The sequence below is a fragment of the Aegilops tauschii genome, chromosome 2 (assembly GCF_002575655.3).
Source record: "Aegilops tauschii subsp. strangulata cultivar AL8/78 chromosome 2, Aet v6.0, whole genome shotgun sequence".
In the NCBI taxonomy this organism is placed as follows: domain Eukaryota; kingdom Viridiplantae; phylum Streptophyta; class Magnoliopsida; order Poales; family Poaceae; genus Aegilops; species Aegilops tauschii.
This window is the reverse complement of record NC_053036.3, coordinates 229,718,182-229,733,303: the sequence shown is the minus strand read 5'-3', so window position 1 is coordinate 229,733,303 and position 15,122 is coordinate 229,718,182. Positions and strand designations below refer to the sequence as shown.

General features: G+C 43.9%; 1 long non-coding RNA gene across 1 annotated transcript; it reads left to right on the top strand.

The window, feature by feature from the left end:
• Positions 1 to 799: 799 nt before the first annotated feature.
• On the top strand, positions 800 to 3,416 carry LOC109754920 (uncharacterized). Its single transcript, XR_005767784.2, has 4 exons — positions 800 to 2,468; positions 2,547 to 2,689; positions 2,769 to 2,838; positions 2,947 to 3,416. It is a non-coding gene; the product is annotated as an uncharacterized lncRNA (long non-coding RNA).
• Positions 3,417 to 15,122: the final 11,706 nt, after the last annotated feature.

Sequence of the window (15,122 nt, the reverse complement as noted above, 5' to 3'; positions counted from 1 at the left end):
GCAAGCCCCATTTGGGCAATGTTGGCGAAAGTTCGACCTCGCACAGAGGGAAGTTCAGGTCGAACAACTCAGGCAGTAAAAATGCAAAAAACGCAAGTTCATCACGACCCGAGAGCAAAATCCGCCAACGAGCGAGATTCCTATTTAAAACAGGTATTTAGTTGCTAAAAACCATTTCTAGATTACACTTACATCATATAGAACACGACTAACGAGAATAATTCACGTGGAGAGACACAGTTGCGAAGATAGCCCAAGGTCGGGTTCGTACAGAGGGAAGTTCACGCGTGTAACTCAGGAAGTTCATGTTGTGATCAGAATAATATTTTGATCCCGTGATCAGAATAGTGTTTATGCGTGTGTGTCTATATATGGAAAATGCATCATACTACCGGATGTAGCTACACCCATTTCTCATATACTACCATGTGGTAGTATATACTCTACTTTATTATTGTTAATATGTTCATACTATATCTAACATACTCCAAAGTGAGTTATATGAAAAAATTGCAAGTGAGCTCATGGTTTTATTGTATTTGTGAAATACGTACATATTTGTACGCGAAATAGAGTATACACAAAATATGATACATACTACCAAAAAAGTAGTATATACTACCTAAATATTATTATATACTACATACTACGCGTACATACTCTTCGATATGATAGATACTACCTAGAAACCTAGAACGTATTAAACAAAAGTTATATACTACATACTACGCGTACATGATATATATATATATATATATATATATATATATATATATATATAGACACACACTACCCCCGGACCCGACCGCCACGCCGCCCTCGTCCCCAGATCCATCCGCGGCGCCGCCCTCGTCCCCGGATCTGGCTGTCGCACAGCCGCCACCCCCGGTTTTGGCCGTTGCGCCGTCCCACCACCACCCTTGAGCACCACCGGCTCCCGTCGTTGGATTGGTTTGCCGCCCGACACCCATACCACTGCTGCCAACCTCGTCGGCCCATGATCCAAGCACCACCGCCATCGCCATCCGCCTGAACCACAGCCATGCATCGACGGAGACCCCGCACTCCACTCAGGCGCGATTCACAGCCCGCCTCGCGTTCCCCACCGGCTCGCCCTGTCGCCTGCACCGTGCTCCCCACCGGCGCACCCCTTCCCCGTTCGGCCATCCCCCATGCTTACTTCGTCACCACCTGCAGCTAGAGGAGGCCTCGGCCTGCAGCTCACCGGCGCACCCCGTCCCCGTCCGCCATGCCTACCTCGTCACCACCTGCAGCTAGAGGAGTTCTCTGCCTGCAGCTAGTGGAGGCCTCGGCCTGGAGCTAGGTGGCACATCCGTCAGAGTGGAAGCAGCGGGAGGACAGAGGACCATACCTCACGGCCATCACCCGCCAGGCCTGATGCCCTTCTTGAGGAGCATTGTAGTGCTTGACAATGGCCGTGAAGAGGCAAGTGTTGACTCTGTGCAGGTATCTATATGGGACGCACATCCTGTGTTTCCTAAAATGCCACCATGAACATGAATACTACTTCAGTACTCTGTTAGTAGAGTGCACTTCAGTTTCCCTGTCAAGCTGCATAGATAGAACCAAGTTCCTGTCAAGCTGCTGCTGCTACCGCCACATTGTATTCAACGGATCTGCGGCCGCTGCGCTGCCCGCCGAGCAGCTGCCGCCGCCGTGTCAAATTCAAACTGCACGTATGCGTTGCAATCTAAGACAAGGAGTCACGTTTGATCTCCATAGGTAAAAACCAAAAATCATCATCTGTTATACTTGGAGTTTCAGTGATCAAAATTGCAAAATCATTTGATTTTAATTGCTTGGATGATTCAGTGCTAAACATTGCAGTAACACTTGAGCTTCAGTTCTACAAATTTCAATCCTTCGTTAGTAGAGTGCACTTCAGTTTCCTTGAGAAAACTGAAAACTGCTATATTCGGATTGTGCTTGGCACGGCTGTACCTGTATTTTTGGTGCTTGGCATGGCTGTACCTACAGACCACTAGCAAACTTGGGGCACTTCAGACTTCTGAGGACTAGATAGAGGATGGGATGCGAATTGCGATGCAACTACGGCATCTCAACCGACATGGCGGCGAGAGTGGCTCGACCGTAACGCAGTGGCTGCAGCTCGACGGTGACGACGCGGAGGCGGCTCCATTGGATGTAACATGACGGCGGCGACGGAGGAGGCAGCTTGACGGCGACGCAACTGCTGTAGCTCAATAGCAACGAGGGCACATCGGCTCGACGATCCGCTACTTTTCTGATCCATGCATCACGCCTCTCTTTAATTTTTGGCGCGAGAAGATTCAGAGTATAGAGAAACAAGCAAGTTCGTTCAACTATGCTGTCCTGGTCCGTTCGCCTCGACCCTAAGTCGTGCAACGATGGAGCCGCCGGCTGTTCATGAACATAGCACCCTGGATCTTGCTGCCCACCATCCAGTTCAACTTCTGCTGAATTCGGTAAAGGGAGACTCCTTGTTAGAGCAATTTCCTCTTAACTTTTTTCCCTTCGAAGTTCTAATTCGTTAGCTTCTTCAGGTTCAGCTAGCCTGTGTATGTGGCTACCAAAGTGGCATGCATTCAGCTGCGACTCTGTTTTGGTTTCCACATGTCGCCAACTGCTATTTGCGTGAAAAAGATTTATGTATACTGGGACCTCCATGTACTGAACATGTTAAAAGGTATTTCGTGTATATTCATCCCCCTGTATGTTTCTTGTTGTATTTCAAGCCGCCACTAACCATTGGCATTTTTTTTCAGATGCTCCACGTCTTATAAGTGTCCACTCTATAGAAAAAAAGAACATAATTATATGCAATACCAACAAACAGTATGTGCTCATGCAGTTTTTTCTCTCCACTAGCCTCGGACTTCTACAGGCAAAGTACATGCATGATTTTCTCCCTAATTCTTTTGCCATGCTCCATTTTTTGTGTAGATGCAGCAAGCACTGCTCTCTGAGGTAGCGGGCAGAGAAAAGAAGGTAGTTTAGAGACGTCTGGAGACACCTCGTTGGCGTCATTTCAGAAATTCAGAGACAAAACAAAACATATGAAATCCAGAGAAAAGGCATATGGAGTTGTTGTGCAGTGTGTTTACCTGCTGCTACACTACTGTGTCCCCAGCCATGACACCTTATGTTCGTGTTATCACCACAAAACTGAGTACAGAAGACTCAAGATGCTAGTCGCCCTCCACCTCCTCAAAGCACCTCTCTGCTTTCTTGAGAAACCTGCATGAACCCTATGCTATCGCCTCGGTTCTACTGAAACTGATGTGCACCATGTTACTGCAGCCTTTGGCTCATATTCGTTTATTTCATTTCGTAGCTTCGATTTGAAACTTGTTAAGTTTATTGTGCGGAGGCTCCACAAAGATGCCCAAGAAAGTGTGTTATGGACCTTGTAACTCCTTCCGCTTTTCTGTTCATGCATGTACTTCACGTGATTTGATGGAAGGAAGTTAGTGTTAACCCGAGTTTACAAAAACCTAAAGAAGTAAAGTAATCTGGAAGTTCAAAGATAATTGTTTAGAGAGTTCAATCATTGGATGTTGGGAAGAATGCATCTTACTGATGAACAAATGTATTAAGAGAAAAATCATTCATAAAAAAGAAGTCCGCGAGCCCATTTTCGGTAGGTACAAAATGTTAAATTAGGAAAATGTACACAAACGAGTGTAGAAAAAAGGTGGGCACCGCAAAATGCTACTAAAAATAATAATAATTTGATTTGCGGGTTCGCAGTTCAATAATAAATGTAAAAACAAAACAAAGACTAGTCTGCAGGTTGCATGGGCGCATGACCTCCTCTCTCTGAATCTGAAAATTATTTTTTTATGGTGGAAAATTCCTTTGATTTCCATTTTTATGTAGAGAAACAGTGAGCGAATAAAGACCACAAAAATTTGTGTCATTTTTCAAGATTTCACCCGTTTCTAGAAAAACTAGAAGTTCAAATTTTAAAAATAGAGCAACTCGATATTGATATACTAAGAAGAAAACAAGCTTTACCCAAAAAAATTTAACTCTCGAAGTTCAAATATAATTAATTGGATAGTTCGAAGAAAAATATTACGGGTGTACAAAATCCGCCCCACCCCCGCCCCAATGGATTTTCTCAATTTTTTAATAGAGATGTTTGATTATTGTAACAAAAATATATTTTCCCATTTCTTAAAAAACCCAAGAAGTTCAAATTTAAAAAAAGTAATTTTTTTTTCATAATAAATGATTTTCCTCGTTTCAAAAAATTAGAAGTTCAAATTGAAATAGCATAGCGGTCCGATGTTTGTTAGAAAACCAGGAATTGCCCGTATTACTACAGAATAAAACAAGAAGTTCAAATTTAAAAAATAAAGAAGGCCAAATTTTTTAAAAAATTGGATTTTCCCCGTTTCTAAAAAAACCTTTAGGCTCTAATTTAATAACAGAGAAGTACGAAGTTTATTACAAACCCAAGAAGTTCATATTAAAAAAATTGATTGGTTCAAAAAGTAAAAAGGGATTTCCACCGTTTCTAAAAAAACCTTCGATGTTCAAATTCAAATAACGGAGCAGTTCGATGTTTATTAAAACGTAGGATTCTCCTCCATTACTAAATAAGAAATCACGAAGTTCAAATTTAAAAAAAGAGCACTTCAAAAATTATTAAAAAAGAATGTTCCCGTTTATAAAAAAAATAATGGTTCAACTTTAAATAACAGAGAAGTTCAAATGTTTATTACAAAAGAAAGAAGGTCAAATTAAAGAAACAGAGCAGTTCGTTCATTATAGAAAAAGGGGTTTCCCTTTTCTAATAAAAACTAGAAGTTTAAATTTAAAAAATAGAGAAGTTCAATATTTATTACAAAACCAAGAAGGTCAAACTAAAAAACTAGAGCAGTTCAAAAAGATCGTCAAAAAGGGGGTTCTACCGTTACTAAATAAAAAAACTGAGAAGTTCAAATTTGAATAATGAGCCGATTCAATATTTATATTAAAACTAGGATTTTTTTTCGTTACTAAAAGAAATAAACCAAGAAGCCCAAATTACAAAAATAGAGGAGGTCGATATTCCTAAAAAATCGAGATTCTCCTTGTTACCGAAGAAATAAAATAAAGAAGTTCAAAGTGAAAACTCGGAAGTAGTATGATGTATACGGAAAGGCCTAAAAATTCTATTTATTTCTAGGAAAAACAAAAGTATGAAGTTCAATTTCTTTAAGAATAAAACTAATAATTTCTATTCAAAATAATCAAGAAGTTTGATGTTTGTAAAAAACTCTAATTTTCGCATTTCTAAAAAACAAAGAAGTTCAAATAAAAAAGTTAGAGCGGTTCGAGGTTTATAAAAAACTCAGGTTTTTTCGTTACTAAAGCGAAACAGAGAGAATTTGAAATTCATAATTGCCAGAAGTTCACGTACTACATAGTGTGTGTTTTTATATGAGAAAATAGAATAAAAAGTTAAAGTATAAAAATTTAGTTGCAAGAAGTTTAGGTGCTCGGCACGGGAAAGTTCAAAACTTGTTGTGAGAGACGTAGTCGGCACGGTATATCATTTGTGCAACTCCGATGAACGGGTGAGAAATTACGAACAAAAATACGTGGTAGAAGTTCAAAGTGAAAACAACAGTAAGTTCGATGATTATAGAAAACTCAGATTTTTCCTCGTTATTAAAGAATGGAAGCAAGAAGTTCAAAAATAAAAAACGAGAAGTTCAACTTTTAAAAATAGAGCGATTCAAAATTTCATAAAAGGATTAAGAAATAAAACCGGGAAGTCCATATGAAAAAGATGGAGAAGTTCGATGATTATAGAAAACTCAGATATACCTCGTTATTAAAAATGGAAACAAGAAGTTCAAAAATAAAATAACAAGAAGTTCAACTTTTAAAAATAGAGCACTTCAAAATTCATAAAAAGGGATTAAGAAAATCAGATTAAAAATTCATAAAAAAACTCAGATATTTTCACGTAACCGAGAGAAGTTCAGATTGATAACTGCCAGAAGTTCACGTACTACACGGTGTGCATTTTGTATTAAAAAGAATTAAAAAGAAAAGTCTAAAAGTTTTGTTGTTATAAGTTCAAGTCCTCCGTCGGAGAAACTTAAAAAAATTATTGTGAGAGAGGTTTGTACAAAAGGAATATCATTTGTTTAACACGGATGAATGGATGAGAAAATTTCAAACGAAAATACTTCACAGAAGTTCAACGTGAAAACAGCAGGAAGTTCGACTACTATATTGAATGAATTTCAGATGAAAAACTTTTAAAATAGCCGCGAGTATGAAAAAACGATCAATACGGGAAAGTTGCGTGTTTACATAAGCTTTCCACCGGTATATTACTTGCTCAATTCCGGTGAGTGTTCCGGTGAGTGGATGGAGAGCTACGGGCAAAAAAAGCACGTGAAAAACAGAGTGAAGTTCAAGTAGACATGTCGAGAAGTTCAGGTGCTTCACGCGGTGCATTTTCGAAGAATCTGTTTCACAATAAATGCCGAACGAATGATCCCGCCGTTTCAAAATTACTTGAAAACGGCTAGGAATCAGAGAAAACCATCAACATGAAAAAGTTTCGCATTTGCCTTAGCTTTTCAACGGTATATTATTTGCCCCATTCCGATAAAGTTTGTAGAAATTACGGCGAAAATACATTTTTAGTCATTTTCAAAATTGACTTAAAAAATAAGGAATTGGGAGAAACAATTTCCTCAAGCTTTCCAACGCCATATCATTTGCTACATTCGGACGTACGGTTAAAAAATTAGCTCGAAAATACGAACTCGGTATAACTTGGACCATTTTCTAAATTACTTTTAAACCATTCAAAATTAGAAAAAAATTTACACATGAAAATTTAGCGCATTTTCATAAGTTTTCCATATCATTTGCCTCAATTGGATTAGCCGTTTATAAATGACATCGAAAATACGAACTCGGCTGTTCGGTTTGCAAAATTTTACGATTTTCCAAATTACTCTTTAACCGTAGGGAATTAGAGAAAACTTTCAACATGTGGAAGGAGCGGTTTTGCAGCAGCTTTCCAACGTCATATTATTTGCCTCATTCCAATAAACGGTTTTGAAATGTGATCGAAAATATTATTCACATTTTTGTATGAAGAAAAAACGGTTTTCAAAACTGCTTACATTTTGCCAAAAAATTAACTTGGTCATGATACTCATGTCCATAGCTTTCCAACGGTATATCGCTAGCCCCATTAAGGCAATGTTTGTGGAAGTTCAACCTAGCATTAGGGGAAGTTCAGGTCGAACAACTCAGGCAGTAAAATTGCAATAGGGACGTGTTTCATCACGATCCGAGAGCAAATCCGCCAATGAGCGAGATTCCTATTTAAAATGGGTATTTAGTTGCTCAAAACCGTTTGTAGATTACACTTACATCACATAGAACATGACTGACCAAAAAAATTCGCGCGGGGAGACACGGTTGAGAAGATAGCCCGAAGGTCGAGTTCCTACAGAGGGAAGTTGAGGCGTGTAACTCAGGAAGTTCATGTTGTGATCAGAATAATATTCTGATCCCGTGATCAGGAAGTTCATGTTGTGAGCAGGATCCTCCGCACTTGCTTCCTAGGGTTCCTCTATTCACACACTCTCATCCTCTCCAGATCTAAACAAGATAGCGGTGGTAACACTCTCTTTCTATCCTCACCGCTGGTTACAAATCCGGACTCATCCCCTCCGCCGCAGAAGGGGAGGAGGGGCATCGTTTAGGCCGTCATCAATGGCGAGGGAGGAGACCCACTGCCGGCCGCACCATTATCTATGGCCGAGCACCGGCGCGGGGGGTCCTCCGATCCCTTCCTCACTGCACTAGTGTGGGCGAATCCAGCCTCCCACCGCCCACGTAGCCACATCCCGACAACCTTCAAGTATATCTTCCTTTGAAACTTGCCTAGCTCTACTTCCCCAGCTCGCTACGTCGCAGCATGTGCATCATTTTCTACCTCTCAGTCCCCCTCGTAGCTAGGCTCGATCGGATGGTCCAACTGAAAGTGCAACTAATCCCTGGGTGGTTTTGGTAATTCCTAACAACATATAGCTCATTGAACTAATACTCTTTCAAGATGATCATTTCATAAAGTTCAGTGATTGGCATGGCATGGACTAGAGATGTGGACCCCTCAAAATGCTAAGGACGCATATTGGCTCAAGCTCAAGACTCTACATTTTCATTTTAGTGATCCAAGATCACATTGAGTCCATAGGAAAAGCCAATACTATTAAAAGGGGATGAGGTGTTGCTTAATGGCTTTCTTGCTCAAAATGCTTAGTGGTATGCCCCAAAAGCCCTCAACCACTTTCTCATGTCCACATATGTCCCAATCCTAAAGTCAAACTCGGTCCCACCGATTTGATCTATCCGGGGCGCCACCGAGTTCATTTGACATAGCCATAGCCAGAAACCCTAATCAGTTCGGTCTCACCGATAGGGATCTCGGTCTCACCAAGATGGGATTGCAAACTCTCTGTTTCCCTTCGTAACGTTTTGGTCTAACCGAGATGAGCGGTCGATCCCACCGAGTTCGCAATGCAAACTCTCTGTTTCCTTTTCATAACGTTTCGGTCTCACCGAAATGAGCGATCGGTCCCACCGAGTTTAGCTGACCAACTCTCCGTTTTCCTATTACAGAAATCGGTCTCACCGAGTTCATGTGATCGGTCTCACCGAGATTATGTTATGCCCTAAACCTAATGAAATCGGTCCCACAGAGTTGACATGTCGGTCCCACCGATAATCCTAACGTTCACATTCTGAACTGTATCGGTCTGACCAAGTTTGAGTATTTGTTCCCACCGAGTTTGGTAAATTGTGTGTAATAGTTAGATTTTGTGTGGAGGCTATATATACCCCTCCACCCTTCCTCCATTTGAGGAGAGAGCCATCAGAACGTGCCTACACTTCCACCATTCATTTTCTGAGAGAGAACCACGTACTCATGTGTTGAGACCAAGATATTCCATTCCTACCACAAGAATCTTGATCTCTGGCCTTCCCCAAGTTGCTTTCCACTCAAATCATCTTTCCACCATCCAAATCAGTGAGAGAGAGTTGAGTATTGGGGAGACTATCATTTGAAGCATAAGAGCAAGGACTTCATCATCAATACACAATCTATTACCTTTTGGAGAGTGGTGTCTCCTAGATTGGTTAGGTGTCACTTGGGAGCCCCCATCAAGATTGTGGAGTTGATCCAAGGAGTTTGTACGGGCAAGGAGATCGCCTACTTCATGAAGATCTACCCTAGTGAGGAAAGTCCATCATGGGCGATGGCCATGGTGGGATAGACAAGGTTGCTTCTTCGTGGACCCTTCATGGGTGGACCCCTCCGTGGACTCGCGCAGCCATTACCCTTCGTGGGTTGAAGTCTCCATCAATGAGGATGTACGATAGCACCACCTATCGGAACCATGCCAAAAATCTTCGTGTCTACATTGCGTTTGCTCCATCCAAACTCCTCCCCTTTACCTTCATATGCAATGATTTACATTCCGCTGCTATACTCTTAGAATTGCATGTGTAGGTTGATTGCTTGACTTGTGCTAAGTTGCTAAAATCTGCCAAGACTTAAAATTGGGAAAAGGCTAGATTTTTATTTGGTCAAGTAGTCTAATCACCCCCCTCTAGACATAATTTCGATCCTACAAGTGGTATTAGAGGTTTGGTCTCAATTTGCCTTGATTTCCATAGCTTTGGTGATCATAGCCTTTATTTCACAACCTAGGAGAGTATGACGTCTAGCGAGGGAAATTACCACCGTAGAGGTCCTTACTTTGATGGTACTAATTTTGCTAGTTGGAAGCATAAGATGAAAATGCATATTCTTGGACATAACCCCGCCGTTTGGGCTATTGTGTGTATTAGCTTGCAAGGTGAATTCTTCGATGGGAGAGAACCGAACTGTGAAGCTACCGCGGAAGAATTGAAGATGTTGCAATACAATGCTCAAGCTTGCGATATCCTCTTCAACGGATTGTGCCCCGAAGAATTCAACAAAATCAGCCGTCTTGAGAATGCAAAGGAGATTTGGGATACTTTGATTGATATGCGCAAAGGTACTGACTCCGTCAAGGAATCCAAATTGGATGTGCTTCAAAGTCACCTTGACAAGTTCAAAATGAAGGATGGTGAAGGTGTCACTGAAATGTACTCTAGGCTTGCTCTCATCACAAATGAGATTGCCGGCTTAGGAAGTGAAGAGATGACCGATAGATTCATCACCAAGAAGATCCTAAGAGCCTTGGATGGGAAATATGATACCAAGTGCACATTGATCCAAATGATGCCCAACTACAAAGATCTCAAGCCAACGGAAGTCATTGGTAGAATTGTTGTTCATGAGATGTCAGTCAAGGATAAAGAAGAGCTTCACAACAAGTCAAGTGGTGCTTACAAAGCCTCATGTGATGCTCCTACATCATCAAGTGAGAAACAAGCCTTCAATGAGGAATTGATCCTAATGGTGAAGAACTTCAACAAGTTCTACAAGAGTAGAATCAAGGAAAGAAGTTCCAAGTCAAGGTCCTACAATGACAAAAGATCTTCTAGTTGTGAGCGTAATGGCTACAATTGTGGAAGACACGAACACTACTCCAATGAGTGTATGGCTCCCTACAAAAGAAGAGAAGACTCAGCTAAAAGGAGAAGTAGAAGAGAAGAATCACCTCCAAGAGAGAGAAGGAGTAGATATGATCATTATGAATGAAGAACCTCTCGCGGAAGCAAGGATTCAGAAAGGAAGGACAAGTCATCAAGGACCTACACAAAACGAAGACATCATGCTCATGTTGGTGAATGGGTATCCAGTTCCGACTCCGACCATCACTCCGAGAGAAGTTACCACTCCGACTCCGAATATACTCAAGATGAAGGTGTTGCCGGTCTAGCACTTGTGTCAACCAACTCCTATGACATATTTGACTCACCAAATGAAGGAATTAGAAGATGCTTCATGGCTAAAGGCCCGAAGGTATTGAGGGAGTCCTGGACTAAGGGGTCTACGGGAGTCCGGCCTGTTATCTACTGGGCCGGACTGATGGGCTATGAAGACATAAAGACCGAAGACTGTACCCGTGTTCGGATTGGACTCTACTTGGCGTGGAAGGCAAGCTAGGCGACCGATTATGAAGATTTCCTCCTATGTAACCGACTCCATGTAACCCTAGATCTCTCCGGTGCCTATATAAACCAGAGAGCATAGTCCGGATAGGGATATTCATTACCATATACTCATAGGCTAGACTTCTAGGGTTTAGCCATTACGATCTCGTGGTAGATCAACTCTTATAACACTCATATTCATCAAGATCAATCAAGCAGGAAGTAGGGTATTACCTCCATAGAGAGGGCCCGAACCTGGGTAAACATTGTGTCCCCCGTCTCCTGTTACCATCGATCCTAGACGCACAGTTCGGGACCCCCTACCCGAGATCCGCCGGTTTTGACACCGACATTGGTGCTTTCATTGAGATTTCGACTGTGCCGTCGACAAAAGGTTTGATGGCCCCATCAATCATCAGCAATGACGTGGTCCAGGGAGAAACCTTCCTCCCCGGACAGATCTTCATATTCAGCGGCTTCGTACTGTGGGCCAACTCGCTCGGCCATCGGGAGCAGATCGATAGCTACGCCCCTGGCCATCAGGTCAGATTCGAAGCCTGAACTACGTCGCAGACATCCATGGAGATTTGATCTTCAACGGATTCGAGACCGCGGCAACCGATCCCCTTCGCCCTGATGAACATGGATTAAGCCTGTCATCGGGCCGCATCCAGGAGATAGCTCCTGTAACAATTCTGGCTTTAGATCCGGAGCAGATCAAGTCGTCCGAAGATGGGAAAATCAACCCCATCAAGGGGGCTACCGATTCAACAGCGTTGGAGACGAATGCAGATTCCACTTTGTACGATCCTTGCATCGACGGAACCCCGGACTCGTCTCCGGTATCGAGTTCCAAACCCTGTGAGCCCGCGGATACCGAACTCGATCGGCTATCGATTTTCAAGTTCAGCGCCGCGGATATCTTCCAACACTCGCCCATGGGCGACCTACTAAACTCACTAAAAAACCTATCCCTAGCAGACGGCTCATCGCCGAACTATGTTCGGTTCGACCTTACGGCAGATGATGGAGAATTTTTCTTCCCACCCGCCACCCACATCATAGCCACCGTCGAAGACCCAACCAACACGCCTGACCCCTGCTCCGAAGACATCGACGGTCTGGACGACGATGAGGGGCAAGGCCAGAGCTTGCTCTCCGCTAGACGCGGGACGACCACTTCCTGGTATGACGTGTGTATGGTAGACACACCCAACGATGATCTCGACGATGACAAGGAGGATCCAGTCGAGGATACGCCTCCTGGTACACAGTCCGAACACCGGCGCCCCCGGTGCCACTCTCAGTCACGTCACTCAAGAGAAAACAATACTAGCACCGGAGGTGATATTACTCCGGACAACGAAGACCCTGTTGAGACAGGATCCGAACAGGAGGGCTAGGAAAGCAGGCTAGATAGCCCTGATGAACATGCCACATACGAAGACTCAGAGGATAGTAATTATCTTCCACTCTCCGAGGAAGAAGAGAGCCTCGGAAACAAGGAATTCATCGTGCCTGAGGAACCACTAGAACAGGAGCGCTTTAAACGCTGGCTCATAGCCACTACAAGGAGCCTAAGGAGGAAGCAGCTGCAGCTTCAAGTGAGCCAAGATTTGCTCAATGATAGATGGACCGAGGTCCTGGCCGCTGAAGAATACGGCCTTAGCGGCCCAGGCAAAAGCCACCACAACTGTAGGCGGCTCCCTCAATACGATGGCAAGGCGTTGAAGCCCACACCACCATTGAATAAGCCGGTAGGCCGACCACAGTTCGCTCTGGATAATGCAGCAGCCCAAGCAGAGCACCATACTAACCCGTCCGGTCGTCCAAGCAAGAATAAAGAAGCTCGGGGGAACACTCGCGACATCCAACAAGACCTGGAGGGTAGAACAGGACACACAAAATCGACACACAGATCGCGGAGACATGCCCCGGCCGGTAATAACGGTTATCTATTCGGACACAATAGACCCGAGCACGCTCGGTCCGAAACCGTAAGCGGAGTCCGCCGGAGGTGCTTCATAGTGTGTCCCAACATAGTGGAGCCGCACACCCTCTTTGCTTCACCGACGAGGTAATGGAGCATGAATTTCCAGACGGATTTAAACCCATCAACATCGAATCATACGATGGAATAACAGATCCCGCAGTATGGATTGAGGACTTCCTCCTCCATATCCACTTGGCTCACGGAGACGACCTTCATGCGATTAAATACCTGCCTCTCAAGCTTAAGGGGCTAGCACGGTACTAGCTAAACAGTTTGCCAAAAAATTCTATTGGCATCTGGGAAGATCTGGAAGACGCCTTTCGTGACAACTTCCAAGGAACATATGTCCGGCCACCAGATGCCGATGACTTAAGTCATATTTTCCAACAGCCCAGCGAGTCAGCCAGGGAACTCTGGACTAGGTTCTTAGTCAAAAAGAACCAAATTGTCGACTGTCCGGATACGGAAGCCCTTGCGGCCTTCAAATATAACGTCCGGGATGAATGGCTAACACGTCACCTCGGCCAGGAAGGACCTAAATCCATGAAAGCCCTTACCGCTCTAATGACTCACTTTTGTGTGGGAGAAGACAACTGGCTTGCTTGCAAAAGCAACAACACCAGCGACCCGGGCACTTCCGAAATCCGAGACGGCAACGGCAAGCCACGACTAAACAAACACAACAGTCGCAACAATAATGTAAGATTACGCGATACAGCGGTCAACGCCGAATTTCACAATCCGAAACCCGGTCAACGGAAGAAGCCATTTAAGGCAAACCAGGATGGACCATCCGCCCTCGACAGGATATTAGACCGACCTTGTTAGATTCACGGTCACCCTGATAAGCCAGCTAATCACACCAACAGAAACTGTTGGGTCTTCAAGCAGGCAGGCAAGCTTAACACTGAGCACAAGGGGAGGAGACCATCAAGCGATAAAGACGACAGAGCAGCTCGCCAGCCGAACACCAGGCGCCAGAAACAGTTTCCCTCCGAAGTTCGACCACTCCTGGAACGAAAATAGTAGTTCGGCTTCCGCCAACCACCCACTATTCCGGCCAGATTTACACCACGCGTGCATCACTACGCGCTCAAGATACCATGGGCATCGGCGGAAGCACAATACGGACAACCTTGCAAGCATTCCCGTAACGTTTTGTTATCTGTTCCCCTTACTTTTCTTTCTTATAACTCAAAAACAGGTGACCAACAGGACAACATCTACAATGGACTCTATCGGAGTTCTGATCCGTACATTCACCTAAGGGGCTACTCCCGTTAAGGACTCCCCTCCCCGAGGACGGGCGGCGCAGACGTGCGACAGGAGGTCCAAAACAGCTTTTTGTAGACCGCACTCTTCATTTTGAGCCAGTACTATGCCTTTTTTCCTCCGTTCCCGACCCCGAGCATGTCAAATAGCCGGGTTGTGGTTTTTCCTTTTTATATATGAATTTATCATTGGCTTATTACTCCACTCCAAGTAAACTATAGCGAACCAATCTTCCATACTCTTCCTAAAATGAGTACGGCCGTAACGGCTGTGTCACAAGACGCACCTCGGCATAACCTGCCAGGGGCTCGGTATGGGAACAAATGAGTCGCCAATAAAAGTCCGAACAGCTCTATAGCGTACTTCGGCATCGCAAGTTTGGCCTTATATGCATCAGCTCCAAATCATTGTCTTTGGTCAATAGTTGGGTTGCCCGGCTCCTATGCTTGCTACCCTACGTTCCGCTCTATCGGCTAGGGTAGTAAAGGAAAAACTACTACGATTGTGCCCTGGCTTTGACCGGATGAGCACCTCAGTAGAGAAAGCCGAAAACTGACTGTCATGATGGGGCAAGAGCTGGTCAACCACTTGACGAATTATTCGAATCTTTAGCGATTCTCCGTGTCACACGAAGGATCTTTTTTAGATCAAAACATGTAAAGGCACAAAAATTATAATACGCCGCATACGTACCAGGGGCTATGTCGTAGCCCCGCCATAAAACTCCTATGGCTAA